This window comes from Lampris incognitus, chromosome 8 (genome assembly GCF_029633865.1).
Source record: "Lampris incognitus isolate fLamInc1 chromosome 8, fLamInc1.hap2, whole genome shotgun sequence".
Classification (NCBI taxonomy): Eukaryota; Metazoa; Chordata; class Actinopteri; order Lampriformes; family Lampridae; genus Lampris; species Lampris incognitus.
The window spans coordinates 30,602,338-30,614,939 of NC_079218.1; the positions used below are offsets into that span (position 1 = coordinate 30,602,338).

General features: G+C 42.7%; 1 protein-coding gene across 1 annotated transcript in view; it reads left to right on the forward strand.

Moving 5' to 3' along the window:
- Window positions 1-12,602, forward strand: part of siah2l (seven in absentia homolog 2 (Drosophila)-like) — a 59,566-nt gene that overhangs the window by 42,046 nt on the left and 4,918 nt on the right. The window lies entirely within an intron of this gene.

Consider the following 12,602-nt stretch of genomic DNA (forward strand, 5'->3'; position numbering starts at 1 on the left):
CAATATACCCAGCATCTCTCCTCCACACATGTCCAAGCCATCTCAATCTTGCCTCTCTTGCTTTGTCTCCAAACCGTCCAACTTGAGCGGTCCCTCTAATATAATCGTTCCTAATCCTGTCCTCCTTCATTACTGAGGATTTGTTGAATTTATTTCACAAGTTCACATTTTGTTTATTTAACCAGTAATCAAAGCTTGGGACGTGACGTAGAATGCAAGCAAACGAAAACCTGGAAGTTGAAATGACACTATGAAAACTGCTATTAAACCTGAACAAACATGCCAAAGCAGCTGCTTTTTTTTCCTTTCTAAGACACCAAGCAAATATGTTGTCTTACAAATGGAAAGATAATGAACAATAATTTTTGAATAACTCGCAGATCTGATACTGAATATAATTTTGCTACTCGTGTTTATATGTCAGCGGTTTGTTTTTCATCATCCAAAGGATCCCTAAAGTGCTCTAATTCAGTTGCCCCATTGAAATCCCAGTCATTGGAGATGACCAGACGACTGTCACAGTTGATCCATGAGAGTGGATATGATCCTCTGACTGGTCTTTGGATTATCCTTCGTAATGTTTTGCCAATTGATCACATCTCGAACATCACAAGAACTAGCCATGTCAATTTCTTTACTGACTTCACTAACCTCAGATCTACCTAATGGAAATAAGACATGCATGTGCACACACACATGCACACACACACACACACACACACTCATTCTCTTTTTTTTTTATTCAAATCCTCATGTGCAGCATCTTTATCATGAAGCATCCTCACAGAGAAATTTTCCTCCCCCAAATCCTGTCGATTACTTATTAATGCAAGTAGATAAGAGGATTTCCTCTCCCCTTACAGAGACAGGTGTGGGGTTTTTTTGGGGGTTTTTTTGGGGGGTCGGGCGTTCTTTATTATTAAGCTGATCAAAATGTTCTACCAACCTACTATCACAGTATAGACCAGGATGTATTTTGAATAAAACAATTGAAACAAAGCAAAATTTTGTGTTGAGTATCTGGTAGCAGTTATACTAAAGAGAAATATTTTCCGTGGTCTAGTTCTTCTGTAAGGGAGTGGGATCTGTCTGAGGGTCAGACTAATCAATAACTCAAACCCTGTTCACAGATTCTCTGCAGGAAAAATACCACTTCCCCAATGACATTTATTTTTAGCCTCTACACTACAAATGATCTTGCCAGCTGTCTTCACTATCCTGTTCAGCTGGTGTTGTTTGGTCGCTTTGCAGTTACCGAACCAGAAAGTGAGACCATAGGTTAGAATGCTTTCAATGGTGCCCCTGTAGAAGGTGGTGAGGGCTGGGATGGGGAAACTTGCCCTTTTAAGTCTAAGGAGGGGATGGAGCCGCTGTTGGGCCTTTTTAACGATGGCCAATGTGTTAATGGTTGAGGTCAGGTCATCCGCCAGGTGCACTCCCAGAAACTTGATGTTACTGACCCTCTCCACAATGGTGCCATCAATGGTCAGTGGCGTATGATGGTGCCTACCAGCTCTCCTGAAGTCAATCACCATCTCTTTTGTTTTGCTTATATTCAGGGAGAGGTTGTGGGATTCACATCACGCCATTAGCTGCTCCACCTCCATCCTGTATGCAGAGTCGGCATTATTGCTGACGAGACTCACTACTGTTGTATCATCTGCAAACTTAATGATGTGGTTGGTGTCAAATTTGGCAGTACAGTCATGGGTTAGCAGGGTGAACAAGAAGGCACTCAGGACACAGCCCTGGGGTGAACCTGTGCTCACTAAGATGAAATTTGATGTATGGCTGTCCACCCTGACTGTCTGCTGCCTCCGCGTCAGGAAGTCCAGGACCCAGTTACAGGTACCAATGTCCACGTCCAGCAACCTCAGCTTCTCCACCAGTTGTTGTGGTATGATGGTGTTAAATGCCGAGCTGAAATCGATGAAGAGGATCCTGGCATATGTGTTCTTCACTTCCAGGTGTGACAAAGTGAGATGGGGTGTGGTAGATATTACATCTTCTGTGGATCGGTTGGCTCTATTTGCAAACTGTAGGGGATCTATGTTTCCAGTGAGGCAGGCCTTGATGTGCTGCATGAAAAGCCACTCAAAGCACTTCAAAACAATGGGAGTGAGGGCCACAGGGTGAAAGTCATCCATACTGGCTGGGTTTGACTTTTTGGGCCAGGGAATTATGGTGGCACTTTTGAGGCAGTTGGGCACTAACGTTCAATTGAACGAGATGTTGAAGATGTCTGCAAAAACATCTTTCAGCTGTTCTGCGCAGTCCTTAGTAACACGCCCAGGTATGTTGTCTGGCCCCGCAGCTTTGCGTGGGTTGATGCTGGTGAAGGCCTTCTTTACCCCAGCTGTAGACAGCTGGAGTACTTGGCCACTTGGTGATGGTGGAAGTTTCTGTGCCCACCTGTTGTTGGTTACCTCAAAACGTGCAAAAAAAGTCATTTAGTTTGTCTGGTAGGGAGGGATCTTTATGGCATGCCTGTGTGGGTGGGGGCTTGTAGTGAGTTATTGCTTGAAAACCTTGCCACAAGCGCCATGTGTCTTTATTATCAGAGAAGTGGCTGTTGAGCTTTTGTCCATGCAGCCTCTTTGCCTCCTTGATACCCCGGGACCGATTTCTGTTGGCCAGTCGGTATGCTGCAGTGTCTCCAGATCTGAATGCAGCATCAGCATTACGGGTTCTCAGCAGTGAACGGACCTCCCATTCAACCAGAGTTTCTGGTTGGCCCGCTTCTTGATAGATTTGACCACTGTCACATCATCTATGCATTTGTTAATGTAGCCTATTACAGACTCAGTGTGTTCCTGCAAGTCAATGACATTGTTGTATGTTGCTGCCACTTTAAAAATGTCCCATTGTGTGTTTTCAAAGCGGTCCTGCAGTCATGTAATTGCCTCCTGTGGCCACATTCGGACTTCCTTGAGTACCGGTTTCTCTCGTTTCACCTAAGGTCTGTATGCCGGAGTCAGCATAACAGTTAGGTGATCAGAGGTACTGACAAGGTATCTGTAAAATAAATGTGAAAAAATGCAGAAATCTTTTATAAAGGATGCTTTATTTAAGAGCAAGTTATCTGTATGTCATCAAACATTTGTTTATTAAGTTATAAAAAACATGCAAAATATTTGACTCGATTGGTTGCTGACGTGAAGGACATAGGATGTAACATTGCACAGAAAAGCAGAATATCCAAGTTTGAGAAGGAATTGCATTTAGAAAGTGTCTCTTTTGTAAAGAAAGTTCCAACAATGTTTTTTCACATGTTCACAAAAACAAACAAAAAAACAAGTAGTTGGTCTCCATTGCAGGGGATGCACTTACCAAGAATTTTTTGTCATTTACCAAATTTTAAAGCGTTGACTGATCATTTGAAATGCCATCTGTCTTTTTGACTTAATCAAGATAAGGAATTGGCTTTGTTGGCTATTTTAGAAAATTTTGATTCCTGTCAAATTACGGTTCGGATACATAAAAGTGGAGCAGAGCAAATATCTCATGGTAAAAGTTGTATAAAGCATTATCAAAGTGTAACCCATGTGATAGAAGGTAATTTTGCTGTCTGTGTAAAGAAGACTGAGCATTTATTGCCGATGCAAGCACATCAGGTTTCGCTGTTCTTTTTTTTTTCATCTTTCCTTATTGTTGAACATTTTTGTTAACCACAGCCCTACTAAAGCCTATTGTGGCGTTTGTATTAAGCATTATAATCCCCACATACACAAATGCAGTGCAAACTATAACAAACTTGAAAACAAATATGATGGGTAAGAATACATTGACAGAATTTTTACAAACTTGTGTATCAGTGATGAATCATAGTTAATCATACTACAATCCCTGCTCCATTGTGAAGTATTCACGACTAGGAATATTGCGCTTGCAAGAAACTTGCTATTTCCAAAATGCAAATAATTCACTTTTGGGAGTAAAAATCTTAATGAGTGTTGACTTCAAAAGTAACATACTGCGAAACACACTGTAGTTTCATACCACAGATCCCTTTGCCAAAGCAGGCATATTTTTGTTTTGTTTGTTTTTTTCTTTTCCCCAAAAATTACATATGTAATTCTGCATTGAGTCTTCATTTGTGTTATATGAGTTACCTCTTGAATCTAACAAAACGGCCCTTTGGTGCAGCAAGAAATGTCTTCAAAGACAGTAAATCTTCTTATTAAGGGATGTAAAGCTTCCACTAAACCCACCTTTTACTGTGTGATGGCATTTTCAGAAATCTGACCTTCCATCGGGGCGTTCAGGTCCACTGGAGCGATCACGCTCCTCAATTCCTTTGGGACACCGCTGAAGCACAGTGCGGATTAATATTTGATGCATCAAATATTGAAACTTGCCCCTCACCTCCAGGGGGCTGTTAGCAAGGCAGAAATAGACAAAGCTCACCTCTAACAACAAATCACCACACTTTCCTCCCTCCTGTTTCCCTCTCTCTAATTCCTCTGTCTCCCTTCCTTGGTCCTCTCCTCACCTGCCTCTCTCTGAAACTGCAGCAAAATTAAAACAAGTTCTCTCCAAGACTGGATCAACAGAATTATATAGCTCAGAGCACAAATCAAAATTAACCTTTATGCACTACTGCCACAGAAATGCTTGACATAGATGCAGGAAACAATAGCAGCTGGACTCATATGGACTCAAGCAAAACTGTTACCTCTCAGGCGTCCGGGTAGCGTAGTGGTCTATTCTGTTGCTTACCAACACAGGGATTGCTAGTTTGAATCCCTGTCTTACCTTCAGCTTGGTCGGGCGTCCCTACAGATACAATTGGTCGTGTCTGCAGGTGGGGAGCTGGATGTGGGTATTTGTCCTGGTTGCTGCACTAGCGCCTCTTCTGGTCAGTTGGGGCGCCTGTTCAGGAGGGAGAATTGCGTGATCCTCCCACATGCTACGTCCCCCTGGTGAAACTCCTCACTGTCAGGTGAAAAGAAGTGGCTAACGACTCCACATGTATCGGAGGAGGCATGTGGTAGTCTGCAGCCCTCCCCGGATCGGCAGAGGGAGTGGAACAGCAGCTGGGACGGCTCAGAAGAGTGGGGTAATTGGCCGGATACAATTGGGGAGAAAAGGGGGAACCCCCCCCCCAAAAAAAACCTTCTCTCTCCCGTTGACAAGGACAGCCTGAATATGTGAGTGAGTGGAGCTCTCCTGCCCCATAACTAGACTACAAGGGTGAATACATTTATACACAACCTTTTTTGGTTAGAAAAGGGGTTAAAACTACAAAACTGAATAACATCTCATTCCTCTTAAATTTAGAACAAACCAGAAGACTTGAAATTGGGGGGGGGGGGGACAGAGCATCACACACATGACAGATCGCTGTCTCGAGTAAATGTTTTCATACGAAATTAGAATTAACAGATGGGATATCACAGTCTTGAAAATACAACTGATATATGTTGTATATATAGCCACCGTTTAAGAAAATGCCTGTTGTGTCTTTATCCCTTAGCTTGCATCATTTTTCTCGTACTCATATTCACTTCAACTCTCCGTAAACTTTGCCGTTATTGGCTTTTTTTCTTTTCTTTTTTTTTTTACACATTTTATTTTTAACAGCATTTCAGATTTACAATGCAAACAAACCAAGTGCAGAACAAGAGGTCTTGCTTGGTATCATCCAACACCAAAGACAGATATACAGGTACAGGTCATCAGACAGGGATTTCAGCAATGTTGCCTAATAAGAAAGAAGAGGGGGGGGGGAAACCCTAATCAACAACAGTTTCCTTTAAGTCGCAATCCCATTTTTTTTCCAGAATTTGTTTCCCCTTTGTCTTTCTGTAGACGAAGGGTGAAAGTAATCTTTTCCATGGAGCATAGATAATTGACAATTCCAGTAAAAAGGTCCATATTTGGAGGGTTTCCCTGCAGCCAACATTTGGTGACAGCTTTTTTTAAGTGCTACTAGGACATTTTTCAGGAGATAGGCATCACCTTTACATAGGTTTTTAGGGGGAACTCCAAGATACAGAGAGGAAAAGGACATATCAATATTAAAGCCCAGGACCCTAGATATAAAACATCCCACTTTTCCCCCAAAAAGGTTGAATATGTGGACACAACCAAAATACATATATGGGCATGGTCCACTTGCATTGATCCACACTCTCTCCAGCAAGGGTGCTGGGTCCCAGAAAACTTGGAATTCTGCTTTGATTTTATAAAAAACCGAATCAAAGCCTTCCAGCAGAAGTCCCTCCAGGTCAGTGAGTTAGTGGTGGTGCAGTGAGTTTCCCAGTCATGTAACCATACATCCTCATGTATTTCCACCCTCATATCTTTTTCCCAACGCTGTCTTACATAGTCAATTGAATTTTTGTTTATTGAGGCGATAGCATTGTATAATTTTCCAATGACCCGTTTGTTACCTTCACCCTTATAAGCATCTATAAAAATCTGGGTAAGTTTGGGAAAAAAATTAGGTTGAGGGCCTTTGATCTCCTTCAGAAAACAAGTGGCAGACCTGTAAGTACCTAGAAATATCCTGTTTATTATTGAGTTCAAATAATTGGCATAAATTCTGAAAACTGTCGGGTTCCCCGTTTGATATGATTCTACAGAATGCGGTAATGCCATGGTGGGTCCATCTGTGGTCATGTACTGCTGGTGTAAAGTTTGGGTTGTAAGCTGGCCAACTTAGTACTTTCATTTCTCTATAAAACTGGAATAATTTAACCACCTCTAACCACATCTTAATGGAAAGACCGACACCTTGATTTTGTCACAGAAATATTTCTTTCACCCTATCGAGACAACCCAGAACCGACTGTATTGGTGTATCCACCAAAGAAAATTCTATGTCTTTCCATTTAGCTTCATATGCTGAATTACACCAAAGCACTAGTGATCTTAACTGAGCAGATAAAAAACAATCCCTCAAGTTTGGTTATTGCCATGCCTCCCCTCTCCCTAGGCAGCTGCAGGGTTGAGTATTTTATTCGAGGTCTTTTTTTGTTCCATATGAACGTAGAAATGTGTTTGTCCCAATCTCTAAACTGTTTAACAGGGATCTCTACTGGCAGAGCTGTGAATAGATATAGTAGTGTGGGGAGGATATTCATCTTGATTGATCTAATTCTACTGCCTATATCAAGGGGAAGCAGAGCCCACCTATCCATGTCCTTATATATTTTCTTACTAATTTGATTATAGTTTATGGCATACAGAGAGGACATGTCTTTTGGTAATTAAACCCCAAGGTACTGAATATGTGGTAAATACCAGTTAAAATTGTACTTATTTGCCAGTTCGTGGGTGGGAGCAAAATTGTATGTCAATGCCTGTGTTTTATGAATATGACGTGTATATCCAGAATAATCCCCATACATCTTTAGGATATTCATGAGCAACACCATTATTGGCTTTTGATGGTCTCTAATGGAATAGCGGACTGATCCCCACAAACCACAGGACTTGCCAGAAGCAGCGCAAGAGTTGTCGTATCAAGCATATTTCATATTATCAGATGGCTTGATCCGTAAGAGAATCAAGATGGTGAATAGTGAACACTTGATTGTATCACATGATGTTTGGTTCATATCCCTTGACAAAGCCTTTGCTCAGGATTTCCCCTCTGATTGTCAAGATTGCCAAATCTGGGGGAGTTTGGTTTGATCGTCCTTTAGTTTGTATCCAGCCATTCAGCCACCTATTTAATGGTCTCCCTCCTTTCTTTAGTAGATAGCCAGGTGTTCTCCCACTCAGTCAAAGTAATTGACAGATGAGGTTTGTTTTTAGCTACCCCTGTGTCGCGCAATAGCTGGACTCTTATCCTCTCGTCTCTTCTCTTCTCTTCATTCAGGCAAACAACCAAATCCATCCCTGCATGGCACCTCTCGCAAACTAATCCACTTATTGTACTAACCATTCAATACTGCACCAGCCATGACAGCCAGCACGCCTCTAGAATAGATGGCTACGCTCCTGCCTAATCCTCTGTTAAAGCCTGGATAAATCCTGTCGTCACTGTCTGTCCTTGCTCCTAAAGCGCTGCCTGAAAGAACGGTGTCTCTTCACCATCCTTACAGCTGTGTTGGCTTCTTTCAAAGATTTTGGAGGTGTTGCCTGTAAGGCTACTGGCTTGCTCTTGGACCATTGTCTTTTTAAAAATTTATTATAGACCATTTTCTGTCCAAAAATTAACATTCGGTTTCAGCAGTTGTGCCTGTCTCTATACAGTAAAGCTGTATAGATGAATTCCTGTTGCTGTGTGCAATATGTCAAGGGAAGTGTTCAGAAACTTCTGGTTCACTCTTGCACTCTGTGGCCATGTGTGGATATGTTTTGATTGATGAAAGGCCTTCAAACAGACTAGCTAATGATGTTGTGCATGCGGTCTTGCTCCTCTGGGTTCACCCTCCCTCTGAACAGTGTACGTTGTTTTCATAATGCCATTATACATGCGCATCTGTAAACCCTTTTCCTCACTGTGTGCTGGTGAGATGATGGTGTCTGCATCTATAGTCTCTCTCTCTGAGAAACGGGGGGTACAGCAAGATAGTACGGGGAAAAAAGATGAGCGAGATGGAGAGGTGGGGATAGAGAGGGCGAGTGGAACAAAGACAACAAAAATTCCCCGGTGACCTTCATCTCGATTTCCGGTATAAGAGAAAAAAGAGTAAGGCTCAGCCTGCTTCGCAATTAATCTCCCCTTAACTGACCACAGCATGCTTTTTTAAGCTTCCTCTGAACTGCACTCGTTACTCAAGTGCGCACACACAAACAAGCTCAACACACACATTTGCACACAGGTTCTTTTTATTGTGTTCGGTTGAATCATGCTGTAACAAGATCACATTAATTGTGGTTGAAATGTAAGTATAGAGACACATTGGTTACGAACATGGACACTGACACATTCAGGGACAACAGAACCTCCAACACAGTACCATATTATGGATTGACGTGCATGGTACAGGGACAGTAAAACGTCACACAATTCAAGACATATTATGGACATGAGACTTGGCCTATACCACTTGTAGACATTCATCATTCCAACACTACTTTGTGCATTTCAACTGCATGTCCTGCACTGTGGTTGTAGCCATTGCGGGGAGATTGTGAATGCCCAAATAATATTCCACTTAAAGTTATAATATTCACAAGCGAAAAAATTTCCTTTGCATACTTTATCGCCAGCGTCTTTATTAACACAATTGCTAATCAATGAATATGCAGTATATGAAAGCTTTTGAACATGCTCATTCTGGGAGATTATAGGGAAAATGATACAGTGCACAGTGATGTGTTTTAGGACATCAGTGTAGATCTCTGGGATTTGGAGTGTTCAAAAAACCAATCCAATTAGCATATATGACAATCTTCAGGATTGTAACTTAATCTAGTATGATTCATTTTAATCATTTTTAACTAACGCAACATGATGCCACCTTATCTATCTATCTATCTATCTATCTATCTATCTATATATCTATATATATATAAATATATATATACACACACACACACACACACACACACACACACACACACACACACACGCACACACACGCACACACACACACACACACACACACACTCCGATCAACCAAAGCATTCAAACCACTGACAGACAGGTAAGTAAATAACACTGATTATCTCGTTACAGTGGCACCTGTCAAGGGGTGGGGTATATTAGGCAGCAAGTGAACAGTCAATTCTTGAAATTGATATTTTGGAAGCAGGAAAATGGGCAAGCATAAGGATCTGAGTGACTTTGACAAGGGCCAAATTGTGATGGACAACCGGGTCAGAGCATCTCCAAAACGGCAGGTCTTGTGGTGTGTTCCCAGTATGTAGTGGTCAGTACCTACCAAAAGTGGTCCAAGGACGGATAACCGGTGAACCGGTGCCAGGCTCATAGGCACCCAAGGCTCATTGATACGTGACGGGAGCGAAGGCTAGCCCATCTGGTCCGATCCCACAGAAGAGCTACTGTAGCTCAAGTTGCTGAAAAAGCTAATGCTGGCTATGATAGACAGGTGTCAAAACACAGTGCAATGCAGCTTGCTGCATATGTGGCTCCATAGCCACAGACCAGTGTGGGTGCCCATGCTGACTCCTTCATGGCAACGGTATTCTCTGATGGCCGTGGCCTCTTTCAGCAGGATAATGCACCCTGCCACACTGCAAAAATTGTTCAAGAATGGTTTGAGGAACATGAGTGTTGCCTTGGCCTCCATATTCCCCAGATTTCAATCCAATTAAGCATCTTTGGGATGTGCTGGAAAAACGATTCCAATCCATGGAGGCCCCACTTCGCGACTTAAAGGATCTGCTGCTAATGTCTTGATACCAGATACCACAGGACACCTTCAGAGGTCTTGTGGAGTCCATGCCTCAACGAGTCAGAGCTGTTTTGTCAGTCAGCACGAGGGGGACCTACACAATATTAAGCAGGTGGTTTTAATGTTTTGGCTGATTGGTTGTGTGCATATACACCGATCAGCCAAAACATTAAAAACAGTGACTGGTAAGTGAATAACACGGATTATCTTGTTACACCCCCCCCCCCGGTCAATGGGTGGGGTATATTAGGCAGCAAGTGAACAGTCAGTTCTTGAAGTTGATATGTTTGAAGCAGGAAAAATGGGCAAGCGTAAGGATCTGAGTGACTTTAACAAGGGCCAAATTGTGATGGACAACCAGGTCAGAGCATCTCCAAAACAGAAGGTCTTGTGGGGTGTTCCGGGTATGCAGTGGTCTGTACTCTGTACCTAACAAAAGTGTTCCAAGGAAGGATAACTGGTGAACTGGCGACAGGGTCATGGGTGGCCAAGGCTCATTGATGTGTGTTGGGAGTGAAGGCTATCCTGTCTGGTCCGATCCCACAGAGCTACTGTAGCTCAAATTGCTGAAAAAAGTTAATGCTGGCTATGATAGACAGGTGTCACAACACACAGTGCATCGCAGCTTGCTGTGTATGGGGCTGCGTAGCTGCAAACCGATCGGGGTGCCCATGATGACCCCTATCCACTGCTGAAAATGCCTACAATGGGCACGTGAGCATCAGAACTGGACCATGGAGCAATAGAAGAAGGTAGCCTGGTCTGATGATTCACATTTTCTTTTACGTCATGTGGACGGCGAGGTGCGTGTGCGTCATTTGCTTGGGGATGAGATGGCACTTGGATGCACTGTGGGGAGAAGGCAAGCCGGTGGAGGCAGTGTGATGCTCCGGGCAATGTTCTGCTGGGACACCTTGGGTTCTGGCATTCATGTGGATGTTACTTTGACACGTACCACCTATTTAACCATCGTTGCAGACCAGGTACACCACTTCATGGCAATGGTATTGCCTGATGGTAGGAGTCTCTTTCAGCAGGTTAATGCACCCTGCCACACTGCAAAAATTGTTCGGGAATGGTTTGAGGAACATGACAAAGAGTTCAAGCAAGGTGTTGCCCTGGCCTCCAAATTCCCCAGATCTTGATCCGATGGAGCCTCTGTGGGATGTGCTGGAAAAGCAAGATAAAATTCACGAAGGCCCTACCTTGTAACTCACAGGACTGAAAGGATCTGCTGATAACGTCTTGGTGCCAGATACCAGAGGACACCTCCAGAGGTCTTGTGGAGTCCATGCCTTGATGTGTCAGAGCTGTTTTGGCGGTACGAGGGGGACCTACAAAATATTAGGCAGGTTTAATGTTTTGGCTGATTGGTGTATATATATTAGTATTGCAAATTGTTCCCAAATTTTCCATTCACAATTTCATACCACTAATCTTCTTTGTAGTAAACCTGGATCTCACTGGGATACAACTTACTATTACACATTGCATCAGCTTGGCGCCTTTTTACTCCAGACATTGGTTAGACTGGAGATGTACCAGAAATAATGACTAAGGATGATGAAACTACTATTACTGTCACTGTTTGGACCACTGCTTTTATTGCTAAAATAACAGTAATAGTGATGAATAAATGAAATGGTCTTGCTATTCACCACATTTTTATTATCCTTTCAAACCAATGTGGAAAGCAATTTCCCTTTAATACGATGATACTGAATAGAGGCCAGTTAGATGAACAATAAAGATGCCTGACACAAATTAAAAGTCTGGGTTTAGGAGAACATAATGTCAGTAAGCTAGTAACACGTGTCATATCAGCCAAGCTCAATTTTCATGGCTGACATTGGTTAGAGGACAAAGCCTCAGCTTTGATTTGTTATTACAAACCGCTGGGGTTTTTACAGTTGGAGTTCCTGCTTAATCACCCCAACCCTCAGGTTCTGCATATCATGCCTTTTCATATCCTCTCCTGTCTTTTCTGCTCATCTCTACTGGCTCTAATGGCTTGCTGTCTCCCATTCTTTACCACCCCAATACCCCCCCCCTTTCAAAGCTCACATTAGTATCTCACTCGCTGGCTCTCTCTAAATGAATGAGTCCACCCTAATTGCAGATGTTGAGATCAATGTAATGGAACCATTAAGCTCAAATAATTCTGTTGTAAAGAAGACCCATTGAGATTCAACTGATTCTACCTCATGATGTGGGATAATTCGTTTCATTCCTCTTTCTCTCGCACCTCCTTTTCTCCCCTCAACTGCGTGGCATCCTGCGCATCAT